This window comes from Salvelinus namaycush, chromosome 19 (genome assembly GCF_016432855.1).
Source record: "Salvelinus namaycush isolate Seneca chromosome 19, SaNama_1.0, whole genome shotgun sequence".
Classification (NCBI taxonomy): Eukaryota; Metazoa; Chordata; class Actinopteri; order Salmoniformes; family Salmonidae; genus Salvelinus; species Salvelinus namaycush.
Window position 1 is genome coordinate 6,163,322 of NC_052325.1, and position 27,679 is coordinate 6,191,000.

At 38.2% G+C, this 27,679-nt stretch overlaps 1 pseudogene; it reads left to right on the plus strand.

Moving 5' to 3' along the window:
* The first annotated feature begins 346 nt into the window (after positions 1-346).
* LOC120064098 lies at positions 347-27,400 on the plus strand (annotated as a pseudogene).
* The last annotated feature ends 279 nt before the right edge of the window (positions 27,401-27,679 follow it).

A 27,679-nucleotide genomic window follows, 5' to 3' on the forward strand; every position in this document is an offset into this window, starting at 1 on the left:
TATGGTTCTCAATCAGGGACAGCTGTCTATCGTTGTCTCTGATTGGGAACCGTACTTAGGTAGCCCTTTTCCTTCTTTCTGTGTGTATAGTTAACTTTGTTTGTGGCACATAGCCCTTAAGCTTCACGGTTGTTTTGTATTGTTTATTGTTTTTGTCGGCGTCATCCTAAATAAAAGGTATATGTACGCTTACCACACTGCACCTTGGTCCAGTTCTTTCAACAGCCGTGACAGTACTAAAATTTGTAATACTATTTAATTAATTAATGAGGATTAACTCGCATCAATCATTCACAAAAGCATTTGGGGATTGGCTTGTAGGCTATTTGGTGTGAGTAAAATTAGGCCCTAAAATGTAGGCTTAAACACTAATGCCAGATAAAAATCATGAAAGAGAAAACCGATAGAAATTACACAAAAATTATGATTTATTTATGGATTTTTTAATGGATTCTTTCCTCTTTATTCTACCAGACCGCCACCCATCCTTCCTCCAACCGGACAATATTTATTGAACGTTTGAGCCCCATGGACATAACCACTGAAGGTATTTTTCCCCTACTGTCTATACTCTAATCTTACTAGCACTACAGACTATTCACCTCTCCTCTCTTGAAACTAACAATGGATTAAAACTAAGCAAATAAGAAATTAATCTCAGCATTTTTTTGTTGAGTCCTCCATCTCCTTTCTGCCTTGAATTGTCCTTTTGGACTTTTTTCTTGATAAGCCCTTTTGTCAGAAGGCATAGTACATGAGGACCATTGGAACAAGGAAGAAAGGTTGCTGAGGGTGCTGCAGCACCACCTGAAAAATCAGAAGAAAAAAAAAAAATATTAATAAATAACAAATATATTTTGGGGGGAAAAAATAAATTCTCACAAAAATAATAAAAATATATATTCATAATTAACTCATATATTTTGAGAAATAAACGTTTTTTCCTCTGACAAATAGTGCACTGTGTCTTTGCTGGCTCTGTATTAGTGGACCGATATAGCCGTCTGTAACATGGGAAAAACAGTGTCTGCATCCCCCTTCCACAAAACATTATCACCACAAAATTCCCCCCCATGAATACAAGGCACTTGGAATCTGGGGTAGTTTCCCACAGCAGTTCCTGTTATGATGGATTCTTGTTGTACTTAGGTCATGAAAGAGTTCATCAGACAGGAGGTCACTTTCACTTTCAGTGTCTGCAGCCTTCAAATAGCCTGCTGCTTACTGCTTTTGCCATCATTGCAGAGGATCCTTGACTCTCAGCGAAACTACGAGTATATGTGAGTATCAAGCCTGACTTTAACCTGACTTCTGATTTCCAAAACCCACAGGTATTCATGGGAAAAATAATCTTCAAACTCTTCGCTGGTTGACCTAATCCTGACAAATTGGCTCCATAAGTGCTTGGACAGTGGTGTTTTTTAAAATGATTTCAGTGACAACTTTCCTATTGCTTGTACTGAAGATACCAAACTGAAACTCTGATCGTTGTATAATTATGAAGAGACATTTATAAAATTTCTCACCCCAGGCGTTCCTTCATGATCAATATTTTTCAGAGTTTATCTATACCTCACCCTGATTTGGCTGTAGAATTGTTCTCATGTCTTATTATCACTCTGGCAGACAAACACCAATAGCAATAACAAACCTGTGTCAAATGATCTACTAATGATGATCTTCAGTCTGGACCTTGATATTTTGGACCAGGCATGTTAGTGCTGGACTACAATACAAGCCTGTAGAACAAGTCACTACTGGACTGGAGCAGGAGATCCCTGCATTAGAATTTTGTCTTAAGATGCTGTCAAATTATTTACTATTTATTATTGTTACAGATCATTATTGGAATTTAAATGGTTTGTAAGTCGCTCTGGATAAGAGCGTCTGCTAAATGACTTAAATGTAAATGTAAATGATGACAAAATGTGTTGTATTTTGCTATTGACATGACAAGGAATAGCATCATAGAGGTAAAATAAGTATTAATGATGATGAACTTGTATCAACCATTTACCTTTAAGTGATCTTGTGAAGCCACTTGACCATGGACTCCCCAATGTGCCTCATTAACAACGCCGACGGAGAGCTTCGCGTAGAACCAGAGGCCATCGACTACCTGATGGGACTGAAACAGAAAGTCGTAGTTGTGGCGGTGGTCGGGCTGTATCGCACCGGCAAGTCCTACCTCATGAACAAGCTGGCTCAGAGAAAAAGAGGTGAGAGACAAATATATCTTTCTATACAAACAGGTTTGGACATCATCTGTGCCTCAGTCTTTTTTGGTAACACTGTACATTAAGTTTCTCCTACTACTTTGTAACTACACATTAATAACTTTAGTAACAACATAGCAGGAAAGGGATTAATGAAACTGGTAGTCTTTGTATGGCAGAAGAAAAATATATATATTTAACAAAAAAAAGAAATGATTTTGTTGCAATAAAATAGATTGCGATATATACAGTTGAAGTCGGAAGTTTACATACACCATAGCCAAGTACATTTAAACTCAGTGTATCACAATTCCTGACATTTAATCCGTGTAAAAATTTAATCCAGTTAGGATCACCACTTTTTTTAAGAATGTGAAATGTCAGAATAATCGTAGAGAATTATTTATTTCAGCTGTTATTTCTTTCATCACATTCCCAGTGGGTCAGAAGTTTACATACACTCAATTAGTATTTGGTAGCATTGCCTTTAAATTGTTTAACTTGGGTCAAACGTTTCGGGTAGCCTTCCATAAGCTTCCCACAATAAGTTGGGTAAATTTTGGCCCATTCCGCCTGACAGAGCTGGTGTAACTGAGTCAGGTTTGTAGGCCTCCTTGCTCGCACACGCTTTTCAGTTCTGCCCACAAATTTTCTATAGGATTGAGGTCAGGGCTTTGTGATGGCCACTCCAATACCTTGACTTTGTTGTCCTTAAGCTATTTTGCCACAACTTTGGAAGTACAGTGGGGCAAAAAAGTATTTAGTCAGCCACCAATTGTGCTAGTTCTCCCACTTAAAAAGATGAGAGGCCTGTAATTTTCACCATAGGTACACTTCAACTATGACAGACAAAATGAGAAAAAAACAATCCAGAAAATCACATTGTAGGATTTTTAATGAATTTATTTGCAAATAATGGTGGAAAATAAGTATTTGGTCAATAACAAAAGTTTCTCAACAAAATGAGCTGGGTCAGCTTTACCATAAGGACCCCTTCTTCATGACCTCATTACATGTAGTGAAACAAGACCACTCACGGTCTGGAAAGTTCTCTACTTTTGATAGATTTAAACAAGTATTGAAATCACCATGGTCACAATCATAACCTGTCATCTCATCTCCCTTATGAGACTAAATAAATACTGCACTCTGAACCACAACACGTATTTGATTCATGATAGTGTTAGACAAAGCAAGGAACGAGAACTTAAAAACATGTGGTTTTATTGGAATATGCAGCTGTTGGTAAGTTACGACATATGCTAGCTTCGGAAATTACTTTCTCGACCTTGAAATCCTTTAAAGAAAAGTCAAACTGAGAAATGTTCTCCTGTCTCTAATTTCTCCTGGTTAGTCTGTTGTCTGCAAAGGTTGTTACATTGTAACTACATGTTAATTAAAAATGTCACCTCACTTTAGATTAAATTGCTTGGTTCTGGGTAAGTACATTTTAAATACATATGCATCCCATGTAACAACATTGTAATTACAGAGTTGGTTGTTAAATATTGTTATAAAGTAATGCTAATAATATATATATATATATATATATATAGTATACTTAACACTTCTTATGGCTGAGATCCCGCTAACGGGATCGATATGACAACAGCCAGTGAAGTGCAGGGCGCCAAATTCAAAACATATCTCATAATTAAAAATTCCTCAAACATAGAAGTATTTTATACCATTTTAAAGAAACTTGTTAATCCCACCACAGTGTCCGATTTCAAAAAGGCTTTACTGCGAAAGCACAACATATCATTATGTTAGGTCAGCACCTATTCACAGAAAAACACAGCCATTTTTCCAGCCAAAGAGGAGTCACAGAAAGCAGAAATAGAGAGAATTAATCACTAACCTTTGATCATCAGATGACACTCATAGGACTTTGTTACACAATACATGTATTTTTTGTTCGATAAAGTTCATATTTATATCCAAAAATCTGAGTTTCCATTGGCGCGTTATATTCAGTAATTCCAAAACATCCGGTGATTTTGCAGAGAGCCACATCAATTTACAGAATTACTCATCATAAATGTTGATACAAGTATTATACATGGCACTTTAGATAAACTTCTCCTTAATGCAACCGCCATGTCAGATTTCAAAAAAGCTTTACCAAAAAAGCACACCATGCAATAATCTGAGTACAGCGCTCAGACAAACACAAGCAATACACGATACACAATACACAATTCGACGTATGACGTAAAGGTAACGTAAGGGTAATGGCGGACTGAAGGGATTTATGTAGAGCACCTCAAGATAAAACATAATATTCGAAATATCTGCTAAATTAGACTAAAATATTAGCACTACTTAATCTGGTGAGTGATAACCTTCAATCTGGACAATAACACAAAACAAATCCTAAAACTAGAGACATTTATCGACAAATATTACGAAAACAGGCAACAACCAAACATGACGGAGAGTAAGACAGGGGAACCGATTACAAAACGAAAACGTGACTCTTCTACAGACACTGATGATTTAATATTCTCACCACCGGGAATGGTAAAGGTCGAAACCGATCTGTTAAAATCAATAAATGACAAACTGGGTATACTTGAATTAGTTAGTAAGGATATAAAAGAGTTGAAGGCAAGCCTAGAGATGAGTGATGAAAAAGCTGCGACATTGGAGAAGCAAACACACGCGCTAAAAGGGACAGTCAATAAGATTGAAACCGAAATGAATGGAATTAAAAAGGAGAACACCGTTCTGAAGGAAACCTTACTGGACATACAAACTAGATCCATGAGAGAGAATTTGGTACTTACAGGTATCCAAGAAAAAGAAGGAGAAGTTCCTGAATCTATAGTTAGAGAGTTCCTCCTTACAGCGCTTCAGATTCCACGCGAAGTTATTGACAAAATCCAACTTGAACGCGTTCACCGCTTCGGACAGAGAGGGCAGAGGTACGAACGCCCAATCGTTGCCAAATTTGCTTCATTTAAAGATAAAATAATGGTTAAAAGCCTGGGTAAAAGACTTGCTGGGACCAAAATTGGCATGAATGATCAGTTTCCGAAGGAAATTGCAGAACGGCGCAAAGTTCTGTATCCAATTTTCAAAGAAAATAGATTAAAAGCGAAACGAGTAGCTCTCGTCGTTGATAAACTATATATTGATAACCAGTTGTTCAGAGACACAAAGACTACTCCATGGTTATTTTAAAAATTACAAAGTTCTCATAGACGAGGGAAATAAACACAATTCAAGCCCGGTTACTGATTGTAACAATACAATAAAAAATATAGCTTTTCTATAAATCTTCACATATAACTAATTGAACACACAAGCACTAATTCAACATAGTGAAGATAAAAACTAAGTAAACAGAAGGCACAGTATGTGTGGATGGTATGGTTTGTGTTTATTTTTTATTTTATTTGTTATGTTTGGAAAGTTGAGTGAGTGAGTAATGAAATGGTTGCATATCCCAGAGCCAATGTATTGCTGTGAGCCGGGTATGAGAGGGCTTTCAATGTTGTTCAGATGATGGATATACTTTTATAATGAATTATACGTCTTATTTATTTATTGTCCTATCATGGAGAACTACATTTTTTTTTATTTTTTTTTATAAATTATATCTAATTATTTATTATCCTATTTTAATGGTACGGTCCATGGCACTATACCCTAGACACCCACCTGAATGACCCAGATACTAAGGAGAAGTCCCTAACTGTTTTATGTGCCCGCTGTAAGCGGTCTGTATGCAGCTAAAATGAGGTCAGAGACCAAGAGCAGCACTGCCCCCTCAAGATTCTGAGCCTGCTTGGCAGGGTTGGTCCTGCAAAGCCAAAGCCCCATAAAGGGAGAGCATAATATACAAGGAAATTCTCAAAGCTGCTAATGAGAACCTTGACGACCTTGTACCTAGCCGGTGGGGATTCCGGTGGGGTGCCCCCACCCAGGCAGTGGCAGTGCTGGCAACACTAGCTGCAGTAACCCATGGGGAGGGGGTCACACTCGGACATTCAGAGAGGGGGTATATTATTGTGGCCCTGGCGGCACAAAATCAAAGTCGGACTGCATGGAGATGCGTGGGGACATGGTCATGACGGGTGGCCGTATTGTGGGTGTTTCAGGAATAAGGTGTACATTTGACCTCCATTATCTAGGATATGACAATGGTAAATAAATCTCTCAATTTTTGCTCATTTTTTGTGCGGTCTTGCAGGCCTTCTCATGCAGCTGCAACTGCAAGTGCATTTGTAAATCATGACCCATCTTGAGTTGGGCTCTGGGATGGTGCAATTGTTGAGAAAGTGAGCTTATGGTTGTGTGGGGGTAAGGGCTGAGTGTGTGTGGGTGTATGTGTGTATCCCACAACTGTTGCGAAGGAAGAAGTAAAAGATGTTAGGGACAATAGAGGATGATCCACAGATATATATAATACAAATCGAGGTGAGGGCAATGGAAATGCATATGGCAATTGATCTTCTTCAATTCGGTAAATGGCACTGTATGCTCTTTTCAAAGAATGGATCCCAGTCGGTTCAGGGCTATGGGATACAGGGGGTCGAGGGTGGTCTGCCGGGCATTGGGATGACAAGCCATCTCGAGATGAGGCCTTTTAGCGGGTGGAATAGTAGGGACCAATTGGAGGTTTACTTAGTAGAAATGCAAATATCATGGTACAACTATATAGACACTCAATCATTATGTTACTTTTTAATAGTACGTTTACAAAAATATATTCTGATTAAAAGAATGAAAGGTGTGTCTCATTATGGTAAGTGGTGAAATAAGTATAGCCAGTTACAATTGTAATGGCTTAGCAGATAATAAGAAAAGACGATCAGTATTTACCTGGCTAAAAGAGAAGGATTATAATATCTATTGTTTACAGGAAACCCATTCAACAGTTTTAGATGAAGTTTTGTGGAAAAAGAACTGGGGGGGCAAAATATATTTCTCCCATGGGCAAAGAAATTCAAAAGGGGTGATGGTTTTAATTAACAATAATTTTGATCCAAATGTGCAAATTGTCCAAACAGATCCTCAAGGTAGATGGATTATTTTAAATATGTTATTGGACAATAAACAAATATGGCTTGTTAACCTATACGGTCCGAATAATGATGATCCAAGCTTCTTTGAAAATATATATAAGAATTTATCAACTCTACAAGCAACACTAGACTCTATTATTATAGTGGGAGATTTTAATACGGTCTTAAATACCTCTATAGACCGGAAAGGAAATCACACTACAAACTATCACCCTCAGGCACTTAAGGAAATCATGAATGTCATGGATATATTGGAATTAGTGGATATATGGAGACTTAAATACCCTGATTTAGTGAGATATACATGGCGGAGGCTGAATCAAGCTAGTCGTCTTGACTACTTTCTTATACCATTCTCTCTGGCACCAAAAGTTAAAAAAGTGTTGATAGGGGACAGAATGTGGTCGGATCATCACATAATTGGCATATATATTTCTCTTACAGAATTTCCACGTGGGCGAGGATATTGGAAATTTAATCAAAGTCTACTAGATGATAAATTGTTTAGAACTAGGACAGAAGATTTTATAACTGACTTTTTCAGACATAACATAGGTACAGCAGATCCCCTTATTGTATGGGACACTTTTAAGTGTGCCTTTAGAGGCCATGCAATTCAGTACTCATCTATAAAACAAAGGGAATTTAGATCAAAAGAGTCCATATTAACAAAGGAAATTGAAGGACTAACAGTACAGTTAGATAGCAATAAAAACGGTACCATAGAGGCACAGAATAAGTTAGAGGAAAAACAAAAAGAAATGGAGGAACTTATTCAAGAAAGATCCAGTGTAATATATTATAAAAAATAAAGCGAACTGGATGGAATATGGGGAAAAATGCACCAAATTCTTTTTCAATCTTCAATATAGAAATGCTACCAAAAAAAATGTATTAAAACTTGTTACAAATGATGGAGTCACGCATGATTCACCAAATGATATTTTGAAAGAGGAAGTAAAGTACTTTAAGAATATGTTTTCGTTTCAGGCTCCTCCATCTCCACTAACTGAAACTAATTGTATGGATTTTTTTCCTATTAATAATGTAAAATTAACATCTGTACAGAAAGACTCATGTGAAGGCCAAATTACAGAGGAGGAACTGCTTGATGCAATTGGGGCCTTTAAGGATGGGAAAACTCCAGGGCTGGATGGCATACCAGTGGAAGTATACAAAACTTTTTTTGATATACTCAAAGGACCATTATTAGCTTGTTTTAACCACTCCTATATAAATGGTAGATTATCAGACACGCAACAAGAAGGTCTGATATCGTTATTACTGAAACAGGACCCAAGTGGTATATATAAAGATCCAGTCCAATTAAAAAATTGGAGACCTCTTACACTTCAGTGTTGTGATGCAAAAATCCTAGCAAAATGCTTGGCGCATAGAATAAAAAAAGTTTTGTCAGATATTATTCATCCTAATCAGACAGGTTTTTTACATGGACGATACATTGGAGATAATATAAGGCAAGTACTGGAAACAATAGAACACTATGAAATATCGGGGACACCAGGTCTGGTTTTCATAGCTGATTTTGAAAAGGCTTTTGATAAAGTACGACTGGAGTTTATATATAAATGCCTAGAATATTTCAATTTTGGGGAATCTCTTATAAAATGGGTTAAAATTATGTATAGTAACCCTAGGTGTAAAATAGTAAATAATGGCTACATCTCAGAAAGTTTTAAACTATCTAGAGGAGTAAAACAAGGTTGTCCACTATCGGCATATCTATTTATTATTGCCATCGAAATGTTAGCTGTTAAAATTAGATCAAACATTAATATTAATGGATTAGAAATCCGTGGCTTAAAAACTAAGGTGTCATTGTACGCTGATGATTCATGTTTTCTTTTAAAACCACAACTAGAGTCTCTCCACGGCCTCATAGAGGATCTAGATACCTTTGCTATCCTCTCTGGATTAAAACCAAATTATGATAAATGTACCATATTACGTATTGGATCACTAAAAAATACACATTTTATACTGCCATGTAGTTTACCAATTAAATGGTCTGACGGAGATGTGGACATACTCGGTATAAAAATCCCAAAAGAAAGAAATGATCTCACTCCAATAAATTTTTATAGAAAGTTAGCAAAAATAGATAAGATCTTGCTACCATGGAAAGGAAAATACTTGTCTATTTGTGGAAAAATCACCCTGATTAACTCTTTAGTCATATCACAGTTTACCTATTTGCTTATGGTTTTGCCTACACCTAGTGACCTGCTTTTTAAATTATATGAACAAAAAATATTCCATTTTATTTGGAACGGCAAGCCAGATAAAATTAAAAGGGCCTATTTATATAACAAATATGAATTCGGAGGGCAGAAATTATTAAATATTAAAGCATTAGACCTCTCACTAAAGGCATCAGTCATACAAAAGTTATACTTAAATCCAAACTGGTTCTCTAGTAAATTGGTACGAATGTCTCATCCTATGTTCAAGAAGGGCCTTTTTCCCTTTATTCAGATTACACCTGCTCACTTTCGGTTGTTTGAAAAGGAAATAATCTCCAAAATATCCTTATTTTTTAAACAAGCCTTAGAAAGTTGGTTGCAATTTCAGTTTAATCCACCTGAAAGGACGGAACAAATAGTACAACAAATATTGTGGTTAAATTCAAATATAGTAATTGATAAAAAAACTGTATTTATCGAAGAAATGTTTAAAAAAGGTATAATTTTTGTGAATGATATCATAAATAGGACTGGTGGAGTTATGTCACACATGCAGCTAACACAGACATATGGAAATGTCTGCTCTACCCAAAATTACAACCAATTAATTGCAGCATTACCACAAAAATGGAAGAGGCAAGTAGAAGGGGAAAAAAGTAAGGAACTTGTATGTCGGCCCTGTATTAAAGAACATAAATGGTTAAAGAAAAGTGTGATAAATAAAAACATATACCAATTTCCTTTAAGGACCAAAAAACTGACAGCTGTGCCATATAAATTGCAAAATAGTTGGGAAGAGATTTTCGATGTACCCATTCCATGGCACATGGTTTATGAATTGATACGCAAAACAACGCCGGATTCAAAACTTCGAATTTTTCAATTTAAATTACTGTACAAAATTCTTGCAACTAATAGAATGTTATATATATGGGGTATACAATCTTCCCAGCTCTGCAGATTCTGTTGTGAGGAGGCAGAGTCATTAGATCATTTATTTTGGTATTGTCCATATGTAGCTCGTTTTTGGTCACAGGTCCAGGAATGGCTGAAGAATTGCAACATTTGCCTAGAACTAACGCTACAGATAGCAATACTGGGGGATTTGAAAAGCCATAGTCAATCAATCAATAATATAATAATTATTTTAGCAAAAATGTTTATTTTTAATTTACAATCTGTAGAAGCTATGAGAATAGGAAGGTTCAAATCTTTTGTGAAGCATCACAGCACAGTTGAAAAATATATGGCAAATAAAAATCCGAAATGGATGATGTTGGAAGATAGATGGGAAGGGTTGAGTGGAACTGAAGGGTGGGACTAATAACAAGATAAACAATGTAGGGCATACGGGATCTGTGAAATGTGTATAGGTGCGGAGCTTTTGTGAAATAGCACAGTTACAAGTGGAAATAAAATTGGATGGACAACAGAAATAGAGGAAGGACTAAGAACAAACAAGAGAGAACTATTATAAAGTAGTCTGTGTCTGTAAAATAGGTATAAGATGTATAAATTGAAGGTAAAAGCAGAAGTGTTTATTAGTTTACTCCAATTGGGGGAGCGGTGGTAGGGTTGCGGGGAATAATAATAAAGGTATATTCTTTAAAAAAGTATGTATGTCTATATAGGTATGTGTATGTATATATGTATATATGTATGCATGTGTGTATGGATATATATATTTACCCAAAAAAATATGGGGGATTGGAAATGATGCAGACAATTACATTGGAAGCAACATTCTTTCCGCAATATTAAGCTGATCCACCCCTAAAAAAAAAAGAAAAAAAAAAAAAAAAAAAAAAAAAAAAACACAAGCAATACAGATATCTGCCATGTTTTGGAGTCAACATAAGTCAGAAATAGCATTATAATTATTCACTTACCTTTGATCTTCATCAGAATGCACTCCCAGGAATCCCTCTTCCACAAATGTTTTATTTGTTTAATGAAGTTCATCATTTATGTCCAAATACCTCCTTTTTGTTCGCATTTAGTACACAACCCAAACTCACAATACATGTGTTTTTTGTTCGATAAAGTTCATAATTATATCCAAAAACCTGAGTTTACATTGGCGCGTTATATTCAGTAGTTCCAAAACATCCGGTGATTTTGCAAGCTGACAAAGTAAAAAAGTTCAGTTACAGTCCGTAGAAACATGTCAAACGATGTATAGAATCAATCTTTAGGATGTTTTTATCATAAATCTTCAATAATGTTTCAACCGGAGAATTCCTTTGTCTTCAGAAATGCAATGGAACAGAGCTAACCCTCACGTGAACGTGTGTGGTCAGCTCATGGTCAGCTCATGGCACTCTGCCAGACCTCTGACTCATTCAGCTCCCATTCCTCCCTCCTTTATAGTAGAAGCATCAAACAAGGTTCTAAAGACTGTTGACATCTCGTGGAAGCCTTAGGAAGTGCAAAATTACCCCATAGACACTGTATATTCAATAGGCCATGAGTTGAAAAACTACACACCTCAGATTTCCCACTTCCTGGTTGGATTTTTTCTCAGGTTTTTGCCAGCCATATGAGTTCTGTTATACTCACAGACGTCATTCAAACAGTTTTAGGAACTTCAGTGTTTTCTATCCAAATATACTAATAATATGCATATCTTAGCTTATGGGACTGAGTAGCAGGCAGTTTACTCTGGGTACCTTATTCATCCAAGCTACTCAATACTGCCCCCATACTGCCCCCAGCCATAATGTTCTATTGTCTCCAAATGTAACCTCATTAGCCTAGTATCTGCAAATGTTACATTCTAACTAGTATTGAAGTTAATACCCTACTACTGGGTTTCAATTTACAATAATTTGCTTGCTCTGGTACATGATAATTACATGTACTTCCTGTGTAACTACATTGTTCTTAAATTGGGGTCCATTTGGTGTCGATTGCATCTCTGATTCAGAGGGGTTGGGTTAAATAAGGAAGACCCATTTCAGTTCAATGTAGTCAGTTGTACAACTGACTAGGTATCCCCCTTTCCTTTCCATTGAGCCAGGTCATAACATATTAATTAACCTATTGAAAATAACCAGTAGTTAATGACAGAGTATGCCTTGTTACAATTGTTGTTACCAGGTCCTAGCCTTGGACCGGCACTGCGTAGTTACATGTAGCAACATGAGGAGTTATTACCATGGTAATACACAGGGTTCATTCAAACATGTAATTACAAATCACAATAGTTACATATGGGAACAATAAAATGTGTAATTACATCAAATGAATCATGAATAATTACACATGTGGAACTAAAAAATTACTTTTCCTGACAAACATTTGGTGTTTTGATGGTAATTAAAGAAGATGTAGTGGTCAGAGCCCTAAGTGAGGGCCCCCAAAAGTGAGCCCCCCCCCCCCCCCCCCCCACCTAGTGTGCAAAATGTTGTAGTGCCCCCTCTTGGCAGTGGATAAATGTTCTTGGTGTTAAAATACATTTCCTGCAATTCTACACATTTTGTCTTTTTTTAACCTTTATTTAACTAGGCAAGTCAGTTAAATAGAAATTCTTATTTACAATGACGGCCTGGGAACAGTGGGTTAACTGCCTTGTTCAGGGGCAGAACGACAGATTTGTAAATTGTCAGCTCGGGGTTTCAAACTTGCAACCTTTCGGTTACTAGCCCAATGCTCTAACCACAAGGCTACCCTGCCACCCCAAATGGGGTGGATAACATTTAACAAAATCAATGGAAACCCCCTGAAGGTCAGGGTCCCTGAGCACATGCCCTGCTTGTCCGGTCGGTCATTTGGTGATTAAGCCTAGGGTTAGATAATTGTCTGGACTACCTTACCTAGCAATCTACAGTAAAAGCTGCCGTGGGCTAATTGAGTAAATGACGTGCAGTAACAAGAGGGAAACTGCTGATTCGCCAACACATTTAGAAGTTTCACTTTGTGTATTCTACTTTTCTGACTCTCAATAGTAAGTTGAGACCCCGACTGAGCTACAAAAATATATATACAGTAGATATACAGTGAGCAAACAACGTATTGGTAAACATTTTGTGTTGTTTTGGCTCTGTACTCCAGCACTTTGGATTTGACATGATACAATGAATATGAGGTTAAGCTGTAGACTGTCAGCTTTATTTTGAGGGTATTTTCATCCATACCAAGTGAACCGTTTAGAAATTACAGCACTTTTTGTACATAGTCCCCCCTTTTTAGGGACCAAAAGTATTAGGACAGATTCATGTGTATTAAAGTAGGTTTAGTATTTGGTCCTATATTCCTGGAACACAATGATTATATCAACCTTGTGACTACAACCTTGTTGGATCCATTTGCAGTTGGTTTTGGTTGTTTCAGATTATTTTGTGCCAAATGGAAATGAATGGTAAATAATGCTTTGTGTCATTTTGGACTCACTTTTATTGAAAATAATATGTTTCTAAACATGTCTACATTAATGTGGATGTTACCATGATTACAGATAGTCCTGAATGAATCGTGAATAATGATGAATGAGAAAGTTACAGACGCACAAAAATCCTAACCCCCTAAAGATGCTAACCACTGTTATTGTAATGGTGAGAGGTTAGCATGTCTTGGAGGTATGATATAAAATGCTAACCTCCCCTGTTATTGTAATGGTGATAGGTTAGCATGTCTTGGGGGTATGATATAAAATGCTAACCTCCCCTGTTATTGTAATGGTGATAGGTTAGCATGTCTTGGGGGTATGATATAAAATGCTAACCTCCCCTGTTATTGTAATGGTGATAGGTTAGCATGTCTTCGGGGTATGAACTTTCTCTCTCATCGTTATTCACGATTCATTCAGGACTATGCGTAATCATGGTAGCAACCACATTAATGTAGAAGTGTTTACAAACATATACTATTCTTATTTACAACAAAAGTGACTCAAATATGACAATACATGATTTACCATTTATTTCTAAGTGAACTTTGTCCCAATGCTTTTTGTCCCCTAAAATGGGGCAACTATCTCCCCCTCCCCCCCTAGCTCTGGTCTGCAGTAGTTCTGGTCTGCACTAACTAACTCGGGTCTAGGGCTTTGCTAGTAGCTAGCTAGTTCTGGTCTGCAGTAGTTCTGGTCCGCACTAACTAACTCGGGTCTAGGGCTTTGCTAGTAGTTAGCTAGTTCTGGTCCGTACTAACTCTGGTCTAGGGCTTTGCTAGTAGCTAGCTAGTTCTGGTCTGCAGTAGCTCTGATCCAGCTCTGTAACAGTGTTATAGGCTGGTTTAATATTTATACTGTAAATGTCTGTTGATTTAGGTTTTGCCCTTGGAGCCACCATCCAGTCTAAGACTAAAGGCATCTGGATGTGGTGTGTCCCTCATCCTGAAAAAACAGACCACACCCTGGTCCTGCTGGATACAGAGGGACTGGGGGACGTGGAGAAGGTGGGAGGTCAAAGTTCAATCTCTTTAGAATCCACATTAAAGATTCACATTCCTTCATTTACCAACAAAGCACAGTGAACACATCTGCACCCTCATCTTTTAAATGAGATGATTACTTAGTCAGAGATCCAATACATGTTGTGATACTTGTTTCAGGGGGATTCTAAGAATGATGCCTGGATCTTCTCCCTGGCCATTCTGTTAAGCAGTACTCTGGTCTACAACAGTCGAGGGACCATCGATAATGATGCTGTGGAGAAGCTTCAGTATCCTTTTGGGTCAACATTTGGCTCCATTCTGTGGCATCTTGTGGACATAATCTGTTGTGGTATTTGATATGATAGTTTGTTTGTTTGTAAGACTTTTTACAGTCATTTCAGACATATTAGTGAAAGCCTAGCTAATTGTGATGGACATTTTCATGAATTTGTATGTATATTTTTAACATGATTTAATTGTAGGCTAGACCTAATCATTGATATGGTAGAGAATTTAAATGTTCATAATTCGCCAACTAAATATGTTCCATTTAATTAAATATGCAAGATGCATATGTCGTGTTTATCAGTTCTACGTAGTAATTTATTTCTCTGGAAACTAAAGGGTTTGAAAAATCTCAGGATGCCGGTTCCCGGGATTGATTCTTAGCTTTAGTGAACATGAAGAGCTGGTGTTGACTAAAAGCAATGTCTGTGACTTTCAAACAAATGACGTTGCTGTGTCAGTTGAAATCTAAACTGAAAATGACTTATTGTGTTTGTTTGTTTGTAACTTCCCTGAAATTCAAGTCCCTGTACACAAACTGTGCATGACATTGACATGAGCTTTGGGAACTCCTGTATGAATCCTCAACCGGTCCTATAGATATGTGAACGAGCTGACAGAGATGATCAAGGTGAAGTCTTCCACTGACGATGAGGAGGAAGGAGAGGGCACCCCGTTTATGCAGTTCTTTCCTGATTTTGTGTGGACCGTCAGATTTCACTCTAAAGCTCGAGATCGACGGCAGAGAAATCACTCCAGACGAGTATCTGGAGAATTCCCTGCAACTCAAGACAGGTGATTTTCATTAATATAAACCAGGTAGTTTGAAACCTAGATGCTGATTGGCTTAAACAGCATTCCAGCTGTGTGTATATCAGACAATATACCACGGTATGATGCAAAGCATAGCGTTATGACTATAACTACTGTTCCCTGAAGGAGTACTCTCGCGACTTTGGTTGAAGGATCTACAATCACGCCTGACAAGGCCAATGAAATCCTGGGACTGGGAGAGATTCTTCCACCAATCTTGACAACTGTGTGTCTGAACGTGGAGATGGGACACTTCATCTAACTCATATGTGGAAGACACAACAGTTTTTACACCCGTGAACACTGTGGAACTTAGTTGAAAAACCTGTGTTCATGTGCCAAGGTTTGCCTAAAGCCTGGCCCATTCTGGGTACACAGGCTCCCGCGATCAGTGACGAGCCTCACTCGGTTTAGGCGGTAAGATGCGTTCCGGCAACCAGCTGGCACCCAGCGCTGGAAGGCATACATAAAAAAATAGACCTAGGGAAAAAGCCTTATCATGGAGGTTACTCTACCGACCAGTCATAGCTACTGGCGACCAAAATACATTGTAACATAGCTGGGAATGGGACAGACTGCTGTTGTAACAGACCGGGGCGAATCTAATTCCCAGGAATGAAAAGTGTTGAGATGGAGACATACAGCTCATTTGGGGGCTCTAATGAACCACAGAGACTTCGTGTTGGATAATAGGGTGGTCGTGTCCAACCCTGCTCGTTCCCTCAACTCCGCTACCAACAACTAATCACCTATAGAGACCATAACCTGTATCACGAGACACCAGAGGCCAGTGAGATACAGGCAGGGTTCAGCAATGAATCTCAGTAATGAGCCACCTATGAGGGAGGGGTGCCCCCTTGTGGACAAATACCTAACTTCTCACTCTCACCCTGGAGAGTGATATAGCCCCTGAACCCCATTGACACCGTGGAATGTGGGTTAACAAAGGGGGGGACATTAAACATATAAGCTTCCAACATACGTAGTGCTTCCATGAGACTGTATAACCTGCGGGAAGCTAAAGGGGCTCTGGCAAGGTAGGCTAGCTAGCATCTTTGACTGATGCAGTCTATTTAGAATAAACAAGCGACTTTAAGCTACATATTCTTAAACAAGAGAGCTACCCCAGCAACTCAACCGTGGGCAGGTATGAATAGCTAGTTATATGCAGTGCTTGTTTAGCTAGCCCAGTCTCGAATGTCCAAGTAGGAAACGATTTACTGGGGTGGGACCGGACCGTTCATCAACATGTCTGGGAAGAGAGGGAAACGGTGCTTGACCGAGGCAGGCACAGGCAGCGGGGGGTACCCACTGAATCTGGCCGCCCTCTCTCTTCAAGTAGCCTCACCCTAACTGGCGACAGAGCGCACAGGAGCCGGGTGGGGGCGCGGGAAGGGACTCGCTTTGAGTCCCACAATCACACCGCAGTGATTTATTAACTTCAACCCCTTTTAAACATTGTGTGTTTGAGCTACATACTCCTTTTTTTTGCATGGGATTCGTCTATTCCTTCATCTGCAGATATCAACCATTAACCGGTGTGATTAATGGGGGCTGAGAGAGTGATGTTTGTGTGACAAGGGTGGATCCTGAAAACGGTTTTCTCACAAAAAAAACGTCTAATGTCCAAACAGTTTGAGCTACAGACTATTATGACCCCAATATGAAAGCTGAGACACTCACAAACACAAACATCTAAGTTACACAAGAGTCGTTAGAAAGTGAGGGTTTCTTCTACATAGAAGATCATAGTATATCCCAGGCCATAGTGTCTATAATACTGTAAGGGGTTCTTCTACATAGAAGATCATAGGAAATCCCAGGTCATAGTGTCTATAATACTGTAAGGGGTTCTTCTACATAGAAGATCATAGTAAATCCCAGGTCATAGTGTCTATAATACTGTACGGGGTTCTTCTACATAGAAGACCATAGTAAATCCCAGGACATAGTGTCTATAATACTGTAAGGGGTTCTTCTACATAGAAGACCATAGGAAATCCCAGGTCATAGTGTCTATAATACTGTAAGGGGTTCTTCTACATAAACGACCTTAGTAAATCCCAAGACATAGTGTCTATAATACTGTAATAAGATCACATAGTTGCTGTCACAAACTCTAAACTCCACACAGTTTTCACTGAGTAGTTGGATATTCATTTCCCAATGAGCAAAAATTTCTGGATTTACAGCATTTTTATAAAATCTTTTTTTTTCAGGTTTCTGCAATAAAACTCACAAATGCTACTATTTATGTCAAATTGTTGTTCTACATGTAGTCCTGGTTGTCCTGAAAAGAGATTGGTAAAACACTTCAATGTGATGATAAATATAAGAGCAAGCAGATGAATGAAACAGAGGCGGTCAGTGACCTTTAAGATGAGGGAGGAAGATTATTTTTTTTCATGAGCATGGCCTGATTTCTATTACAGCATATTGGATGACGGTCATTCATATTCCATTCACCCAGTTTAATATAACATTGATACGTTTAGGCTACTACATGATACTACTAACATGAGGTTGCTACAACCTAGCCTATGAATGAAAGTTTACAACGTAGGTAGAAACAGTTTGAGAGATAAGTTGGAGTAATCAAGGTGACAGACAGCGGCACATTCAATTCCGCCTTGCACACTCTTGCCTTCATCTAGCTAAACTAGGGTGCAATCATTAGTCCAACAGTTGCAAACGAGAGTTTCTATTGGACAAATGCAGGTATGTTTATCCCTGTTTCGTTACATTTAAGAAATGTTTTTCAACAGAATCGGTGGAATTAATACACCCCTGATCACACGCAAACACAGTTCACTTTCATAGCAGCCACATACAAACAGTATGATCATTTTGCTCATTATATATATATATATATATATATATAAAATTCCTTCTCGCATCTACACGCTCTCCTCCTCTCACCCTTTCCCTTTGCTTGTAGACTTCAGTGCACAACACATCAGCTGTCTGTGACCAGGCAAAAAAAGTAAAACCATATAACGGCTAACTACTACACACAGTCTACATCATTGTCACCATATTAGCTAACATCATAGTCAACATAGCTAATAGAAGTAAGGTGTTACTAAACCCGCTACATTCATGCTGTAACGTTAGTTAACAGTCAGCAAGCAGTTTAGCAGTTAAACCGGTGGGCCCCGGTGGCAATAAATTAATAAAACCAAAATCTTACCTTGGAAGAGTTCCAGTGTTGGATAGACATTCAGCTAGGTAACATAGCATCCCTCTCTGTTTTAGCAAGTTGTTTGAGTAGGCTAAACTAGCTAGCTGCATTCACTAGCTAAGTGAAAGTGGAAGAAATACAACAAAATATAGCACTCTATCGCTTCTCCTTCATTTTAAAGGAATGTATTTGTTTAAATCTGTTAAACTATTGTCTTTCTCTTTGAGTCAATTACTCACCACACTTCACGCACTGCAGCGCTAGCTAGCTGTAGCTTATGCTTTCAGTACTAGATTATTTCTCTGATCCTTTGATTGGGTTGACAACATGTCAGTTCATGTTGCAAGAGCTCTGATAGGTTGGAGGAGAAAGGAGATATTATTGGGACACACCCAAGATCTGCTTGTACTATAAAATCTAGTAATGCCAATGTTTTTTTGTTTTTTGTTTTTAACTTTTTTAAAGAATATATCTTTATTATTCCCCGCAACCCTACCACCGATCCCTCAATTGGAGTAAACTGATAAACATTTCTGCTTTTACCTTCAATTTATACATCTTATACCCATTTTACAGACAGTCTACTTTATAATAGTTCTCTCTTGTTTGTTCTTAGTCCTTCCTCTATTTCTGTTGTCCATCCAGTTTTATTTCCACTTGTAACTGTGCTATTTCAAAAAAGCTCCGCACCTATACACATTTCACAGATCCCGTATGCCCTACATTGTTTATCTTGTTATTAGTCTCACCCTTCAGTTCCACTCAACCCTTCCCATCTATCTTCCAACATCATCCATTTCAGATTTTTATTTGCCATATATTTTTCAACTGTGCTGTGATGCTTCACAAAAGATTTGAACCTTCCTAATCTCATAGCTTCTACAGATTGTAAATTAAAAATATATTTTTTTGCTAAAATAATTATGATATTATTGATTGATTGACTATGGCTTTTATAATCCCCCAGTATTGCTATCTGTAGCGTTAGTTCTAGGCAAATGTTGCAATTCTTCAGCCATTCCTGGACCTGTGACCAAAAACGAGCTACATATGGACAATACCAAAATAAATGATCTAATGACTCTGCCTCCTCACAGCAGAATCTGCAGAGCTGGTAAGATTGTATCCCCCATATATATAACATTCTATTAGTTGCAAGAATTTTGTACAGTAATTTAAATTGAAAAATTCGAAGTTTTGAATCCGGCATTGTTTTGCGTATCAATTCATAAACCATGTGCCATGGAATGGGTACATCGAAAATCTCTTCCCAACTATTTTGCAATTTATATGGCACCGCTGTCAGTTTTTTGGTCCTTAAATGAAATTGGTATATGTTTTTACTTATCACACTTTTCTTTAACCATTTATGTTCTTTAATATAGGGCCGACATACAAGTTCCTTACTTTTTTCCCCTTCTACTTGCCTCTTCCATTTTTGTGGTAATGCTGCAATTAATTGGTTGTAATTTTGGGTAGAGCAGACATTTCCACATGTCTGTGTTAGCTGCATGTGTGACAACTCCACCAGTCCTATTTATGATATCATTCACAAAAATTATACCTTTTTTTTTAATTTCTTCGATAAATACAGTTTTTTTATCAATTACTATATTTGAATTTAACCACAATATTTGTTGTACTATTTGTTCCGTCCTTTCAGGTGGATTAAACTGAAATTGCAAACAACTTTCTAAGGCTTGTTTAAAAAATAAGGATATTTTGGAGATTATTTCCTTTTCAAACAACCGAAAGTGAGCAGGTGTAATCTGAATAAAGGGAAAAAGGCCCTTCTTGAACATAGGATGAGACATTCGTACCAATTTACTAGAGAACCAGTTTGGATTTCTAAATTGCTTTTGTTTTATAGATGAGTACTGAATTGCATGGCCTCTAAAGGCACACTTAAAAGTGTCCCATACAATAAGGGGATCTGCTGTACCTATGTTATGTCTGAAAAAGTCAGTTATAAAATCTTCTGTCCTAGTTCTAAACAATTTATCATCTAGTAGACTTTGATTAAATTTCCAATATCCTCGCCCACGTGGAAATTCTGTAAGAGAAATATATATGCCAATTATGTGATCCGACCGCATTCTGTCCCCTATCAACACTTTTTAAACTTTTGGTGCCAGAGAGAATGGTATAAGAAAGCAGTCAAGACGACTAGCTTGATTAAGCCTCCGCCATGTATATCTCACTAAGTCAGGGTATTTAAGTCTCCATATATCCACTAATTCCAATATATCCATGACATTCATGATTTCCTTAAGTGCCTGAGGGTGATAGTTTTGTAGTGTGATTTCCTTTCCGGTCCATAGAGGTATTTAAGACCGTATTAAAATCTCCCACTATAATAATAGAGTCTAGTGTTGCTTGTAGAGTTGATAAATTCTTATATATATTTTCAAAGAAGCTTGGATCATCATTATTCGGACCGTATAGGTTAATAAGCCATATCTGTTTATTGTCCAATAACATATTTAAAATAATCCATCTACCTTGAGGATCTGTTTGGACAATTTGCACATTTGGATAAAAATTATTGTTAATTAAAACCATCACCCCTTTTGAATTTCTTTGCCCATGGGAGAAATATATTTTTCCCCCCCAGTTCTTTTTCCACAAAACTTCATCTAAAACTGTTGAATGGGTTTCCTGTAAACAATAGATATTATAATCCTTCTCTTTTAGCCAGGTAAATACTGATCGTCTTTTCTTATTATCTGCTAAGCCATTACAATTGTAACTGGCTATACTTATTTCACCACTTACCATAATGAGACACACCTTTCAATTCTTGTTATCAAAATATATTTTTGTAAACATACTATTAAAAAGTAACATAATGATTGAGTGTATATAGTTGTACCATGATATTTGCATTTCTACTAAGTAAACCTCCAATTGGTCCCTACTATTCCACCCGCTAAAAGCCCTCATCTCGAGTTGGGTTGTCATCCCAATGCCCGGCAGACCACCCTCGACCCCCTGTATCCCATAGCCCTGAACCGACTGGGATCCATCCTTTGAAAAGAGCATACAGTGCCATTTACCGGATTGTAGTAGATCAGTTGCCATATGCATTTCCATCGCCCTCACCTCTTTTTGTATTATATATAGCTGTGGATCATCCTCTATTGTCCCTAACATCTTTTACTTCTTCCTTCGCAACAGTTGTGGGATACACACATACACTCACACACACACACACTCAGCCCTTACCCCCACACAACCATAAGCTCACTTTCTCAACAATTGCACCATCCCAGAGCCCAACTCAAGATGGGTCATGATTTACAAATGCACTTGCAGTTGCAGCTGCATGAGAAGGCCTGCAAGACCGTGCAAAAAATGAGCTAAAATTGAGAGATTTATTTACCATTGTCACATCCTAGATGATGGAGGTCAAATGTACACCTTATGCCAATGTTATCTTTCAGGTACTGGTAAAAAGATCAATGACTACAACCTCCCGCGAGAGTGCATCCGGAACTTCTTCTCCTCACGCAAGTGTTTTGTGTTCCCCTCCCCTACAACTCCTGACAACATGCACCGACTGGACTCCATGGACGAGGCTGAGCTTTCTGAAAGATTCAGAGAGGTCGCAGATACTTTCTGCCGCTTCATTTTCCAGGAGAGCCGTATGAAGACTGTTATAGGGGGACACACATTGACTGGAGAGAGTGAGTCAGATATCTACTTACAGGACAGTATGTGAAAATGAGAGAGGTTTTCCTAAATATTTAGTGGCACATGTTTTTCCTCTCACCTCTATCTGATTGCAGTGCTGGGCCACCTGGTCACCACCTATGTGGATACCATAGCCAAAGGCAATGTGCCCTGTCTGGAGAATGCTGTGTTGGCCATGGCTAAAATTGAGAACCAGGCTGCTGTGGATGAGGGCCTGGCGGTGTACCAGAAGGGAATGGAGGATGTGAAGGCCTTATTCCCGGTGGACATCAATCAGCTGTCAGAGAACCACCTTCGCTCAGAGACCCAGGCCACACAGGCGTTCATGAAGCGATCCTTCAAAGACGAAAATGGGGAATTCTTGAAAGTTCTTGCGGTATGGATCATCATTCTAGATCTGTGCCTGGTACATGATTGATTATCTTATGCAACAAAATTATAATCATCAACAGTAACACCAGTGACACCATGTGGAATATGGCCAATCAGTGCAATTACTCAATCAATTAACTTCTTGAGACAAAAGAACACTACTGTGAAAACCAATGCTCAGATTAGATTTTTAATCTTGGATTCAAAATTACACTATATTGAATAAAAGCCTAATATAGATATGGAGCCAATACGTAACAATTTATCACTATAGGAACATGGCATACCGGGATTCACATGCCTGATTCTGAAAATTCCCAATAAATCTTTCAGGTGGCCATTAGCAACCACTCCGCCGACCTTTTCAAACAAAACAAGGATGCCTCAGAGAAGAAGTGCAAGGCCCTTCTAGAGAATCTGTCTGCTCCGATGGATCAGGAGATGAAGGAGGGAAGGTACGCCACACCAGGAGGCTATGAGCTTTACTGCAATCACCATGACAACATAGTGGCACAGTACCGGGCCGAGCCCAACAAAGGAGTCAGGGTAAGAGCTAGAACCCAAACAACATCAACCACGTAGTGTATTAGAGAATCAAAAACATCCATCATTAGTCAGTAATGATGACCAACATTTCAACTAATTTTAGTCACCTGGTTACAGTTTGAATCAAATTCAATGCAACAACCTATAAGGCCTGTTTTCTGCAGGCTGAGGAGGTTCTGGAGCAGTTCCTGAAGGGAAAGAGTGCAGAGTCCAACTCCATCCTGCAAGCTGACAAACAACTGACTGAAAATGAGAAACAAATCCAAGGTAAGCCACACCTCCATCTTTTTTATTTCCAATTATAAAATAATAATCAACTGTTGTAGGTTAATGTTCAGAAGATGCAAACAAGACTGGTGGCCCCGCCCTAATGCCAGGCCCCACCCAAAAATACAACTTTAAGCATTACGGATTAAAAAGTATTATTGGTGGCCGACTAGAACATATAAATTATGACAGATTTCACAAATAATAATTTTGCTAGTATCTGCTATTTTGAATAATATGATTTTTTTCCAGTGCCTTCAGAAAGTATTCCCACCCCTTGACTTTTTCAAATACAGATTCAACCACAAAGACCAGTGCTGTTTTCCAATGCCTCGCAAAGAAGGTCACCTATTGGTAGATGGGTAAAATGAATAAAGGCAGACGCTGAATATCCCTTTGGCCATGGTAAAGTTCTTAATTATACTTAGGATGGAATTCACCCAGTCTTTACAAAGATACAGGCATCCTTCTTAACTCAGTTGCCGTAGAGGAAGGAAACCACTCAGGGATTTCAACATTAGGCCAATGGTGACATTATAACAGTTACAGAGTTTAATGGCTGTGATAGAAGAAAACAAAGGATGGATCAAAAACATTGTAGTTACTTCTCAATATTAACCTAATTGTCACGATAGTGTGGAGGAGAGACGGACCAAAACGCAGCATGTGGAAAATAAGCCATCTTCTTTTATTTTACTACGAAGATGAACATGAAACGAAACACTATTACAAACTATACAAAAACAACAAACGACCGTGAAGCTAAGAACGTAGTGCACACACAGGCTACAAACGTATAACATAGACAATTCCCCACAAACAGCTAAAGCCTATGGTTACCTTAAATATGGCTCCCAATCAGAGACAACAATAACCAGCTGTCTCTAATTGAGACCCAATTCAGGCAACCATAGACTTTCCTAGAAACCTACACTCAACCATAGACACAGCTAGACTACTATACTAAACATAAACCCAACTACTCTAATAAACCCCCTAAACCTTACAACCACCCTAGACACTACAAAAAACACATACATTCCCCATGTCACACCCTGACCTAACTAAAATAATAAAGAAAACAAAGAATACTAAGGCCAGGGCGTGACACTAATTGACAGAGTGAAAAGCCTGTACAGAACAAAAATATTCGTAAACATCCATCCTGTTTGCAACAAGGCACTAAAGTAATACTGCAAATAATGTGGCAAAGAAATGTAGTTTTTGTCATGAATGCAAAGTGTTATGTTTGGGGTAAATCTAATAGAACACATTGCTGAGTACCACTCTCCATATTTTCAAGCGTAGTGGTGACTGCATCATGTTATGGGTATGCTTGTAATTGTTAAGAACTGGGGACATTTTTGTATTTTTGTATTTTTTGAAAAGTTTAAACAGGTTGTCATTCTAGGTTATTGTTTATAGGTAGGTGAGAGAAAAAAAAAATGTAATCAACAAAACAAATCGTGGAATAAGTCAAGGGGTATGAATACTTTCTGGATGCACTGTCTACCAATCTGGTGCCCGACTAACTAGCGCCGTAGGGATATCCAAATTGAACCCAAATTTACCTCAGGCATTACGATCGGGTTGCGTGCAGCTGCACTCTGAATTGATGATTACTTGAGTGCTGCCAACAGTGGGCATGTGGGCAGGATTGATACAAACCCAACCTTCATTTACGTTGTGATGCAGTCACGACCACAAAAATCTGTTTTGGGCGAGACTGACTTCATGACCAAAATTATCCTTTTTACACTTTTTAGTACATTTTAATAGTAGAATAAATGTTGGACTCATCGATGCCACAGGCTGTTAACTCAATGAGAAGTTAGTTTTTTACAGGCAGTTGCTCTTTAAAAGTACAAGGGAAATAGACCAGACCCTAGCTATGAACCAGTCCACCACTGCAAAGCACTGAATAATCTCCCCTCTTCAAACTTCAGACATGCAATATGTGCTGTTGAGGGTAATTTAGAATGGTGATAAAGTTGATTTACAAAATATCTCAAAATGCGCTTGCCTGTTTCAGCAATGATCATCTCGCCCATTTGTTCTTTGATTAATTCTTAAAAGTACAAAGAAGTCTATATAAAACAATTATTCGATCAAATATTGAATTCAGCCTTAGAAACACATTAAATGGCAAAAAAAGACAGTCAAAAATTAAATCATAAGGAATACGGTTTTGAAATGTCTGTCCTAAATCTAGGAGATATAAGAAAGCTCGGGGAAAAAAATATATACATTTTTTTACAAATATTTAACCCTTTTTTTTGTTGGCACAAAGCTACCTCCTTTTTAAAACTGGTACCGGGTTATCTTCAGATGAGTCATAGAGCAAAACGTAGAACAAGATGTCTGTGAGAGTCTCCACTTTCTACAGAGTGGTCATATTAGTTTGTAGATTAAACCGTTCGGATACTACAGATGTTTTCATGAGGAGACCGATTTTCAGGATGTCTCCTGGTCTGACAAACAGATCAGTAGATCTGCCTCTTTCCACCGCAGATGCGGAATGGCAACATAGATGGATGTGGTGGATTGAGACGCAGCCCAATGCAAAAATAAATATCTCTAGCTTTATCTGCCACATTTTAATGGGTATTTTTTTATTATGTTACTTAGATTGACGCACCGTTGCGCCAATAGACTCTAGAGGGTTTTAATGTGTGTGAATCTGTATGAGAAAATGGGTTGTCCAGTTTTCCTACTTATTTATCTCTCTCCTTGGCTCTTCCAGGTGAGAAGAAGAAAACAGCTGAGCTGGAGCAGGAGAAGGCAGCATTGAATGAGCAAAAAGCAGTGATGGAGCGCACCATTGAGAACAATCGCATTAGCCAGGAGAAGTACTTGAAGGAGATGAAAGAGAAGGTGGAGAAGGAGAGGAAGCAACAGCAGCAGGAGTTCGACAGGACCCTGGACCGCATGATGAGGCAGATAGATCTCCTGGAGAAGGGCCATAAGGGGAAGGCTGACCTAATGACAAAAGCTATTGAGAAATTAAACAAGGAGAAACAATTGGAAATGGAAGCCATTATCAAGAAACAAAATGCTCTGCTGGATGACTACAAGCAGCAGGCTGTGGAACAGAACAAGAAACAAAAGGATCTGCTGGATGAATATTATATGTTGAAACACTCAAAAGCTGAACAACAAGACTCTTGTACACTCTTGTGATCCACTCCACTTTGAATGCCTGACTATTAAAAGCCAACTGATATTGAATCTTGAAGCGTTGAAGTATTTGTCCTCTACAGCCATCATTGTTTTTATCTCTCCCTGCTGGTTATCTATGAAAGTTTGAACGTCTTGAATATCTATCTGGCGTTAATGGCCACATGAGCCTGGTTCCTCTCTAGGTTTCTTCCTAGGTTTCTGCCTTCTAGGGAGTTTTTCCTAGCCACTGGGCTTCTGCCTCTGCATTGCTTGCTCTTTGGGGGTTTAGACTGGGTATCTGTAAAGCACTTTGTGACAACTGTTAAACCTGTTATGGCTGCAAGGGGCAGTATTGAGTAGCCAGTTAAATCGTGCCCATTTCAAACGGCCTCGTACTCAATTCTTGCTCGTACAATATGCATATTATTATTACTATTGGATAGAAAACACTCTCTAGTTTCTAAAACCGTTTGAATTATTTCTCTGAGTGAAACAGAAGTCATTCTGCAGCACACTTCCTGACCAGGAAGTGGAATG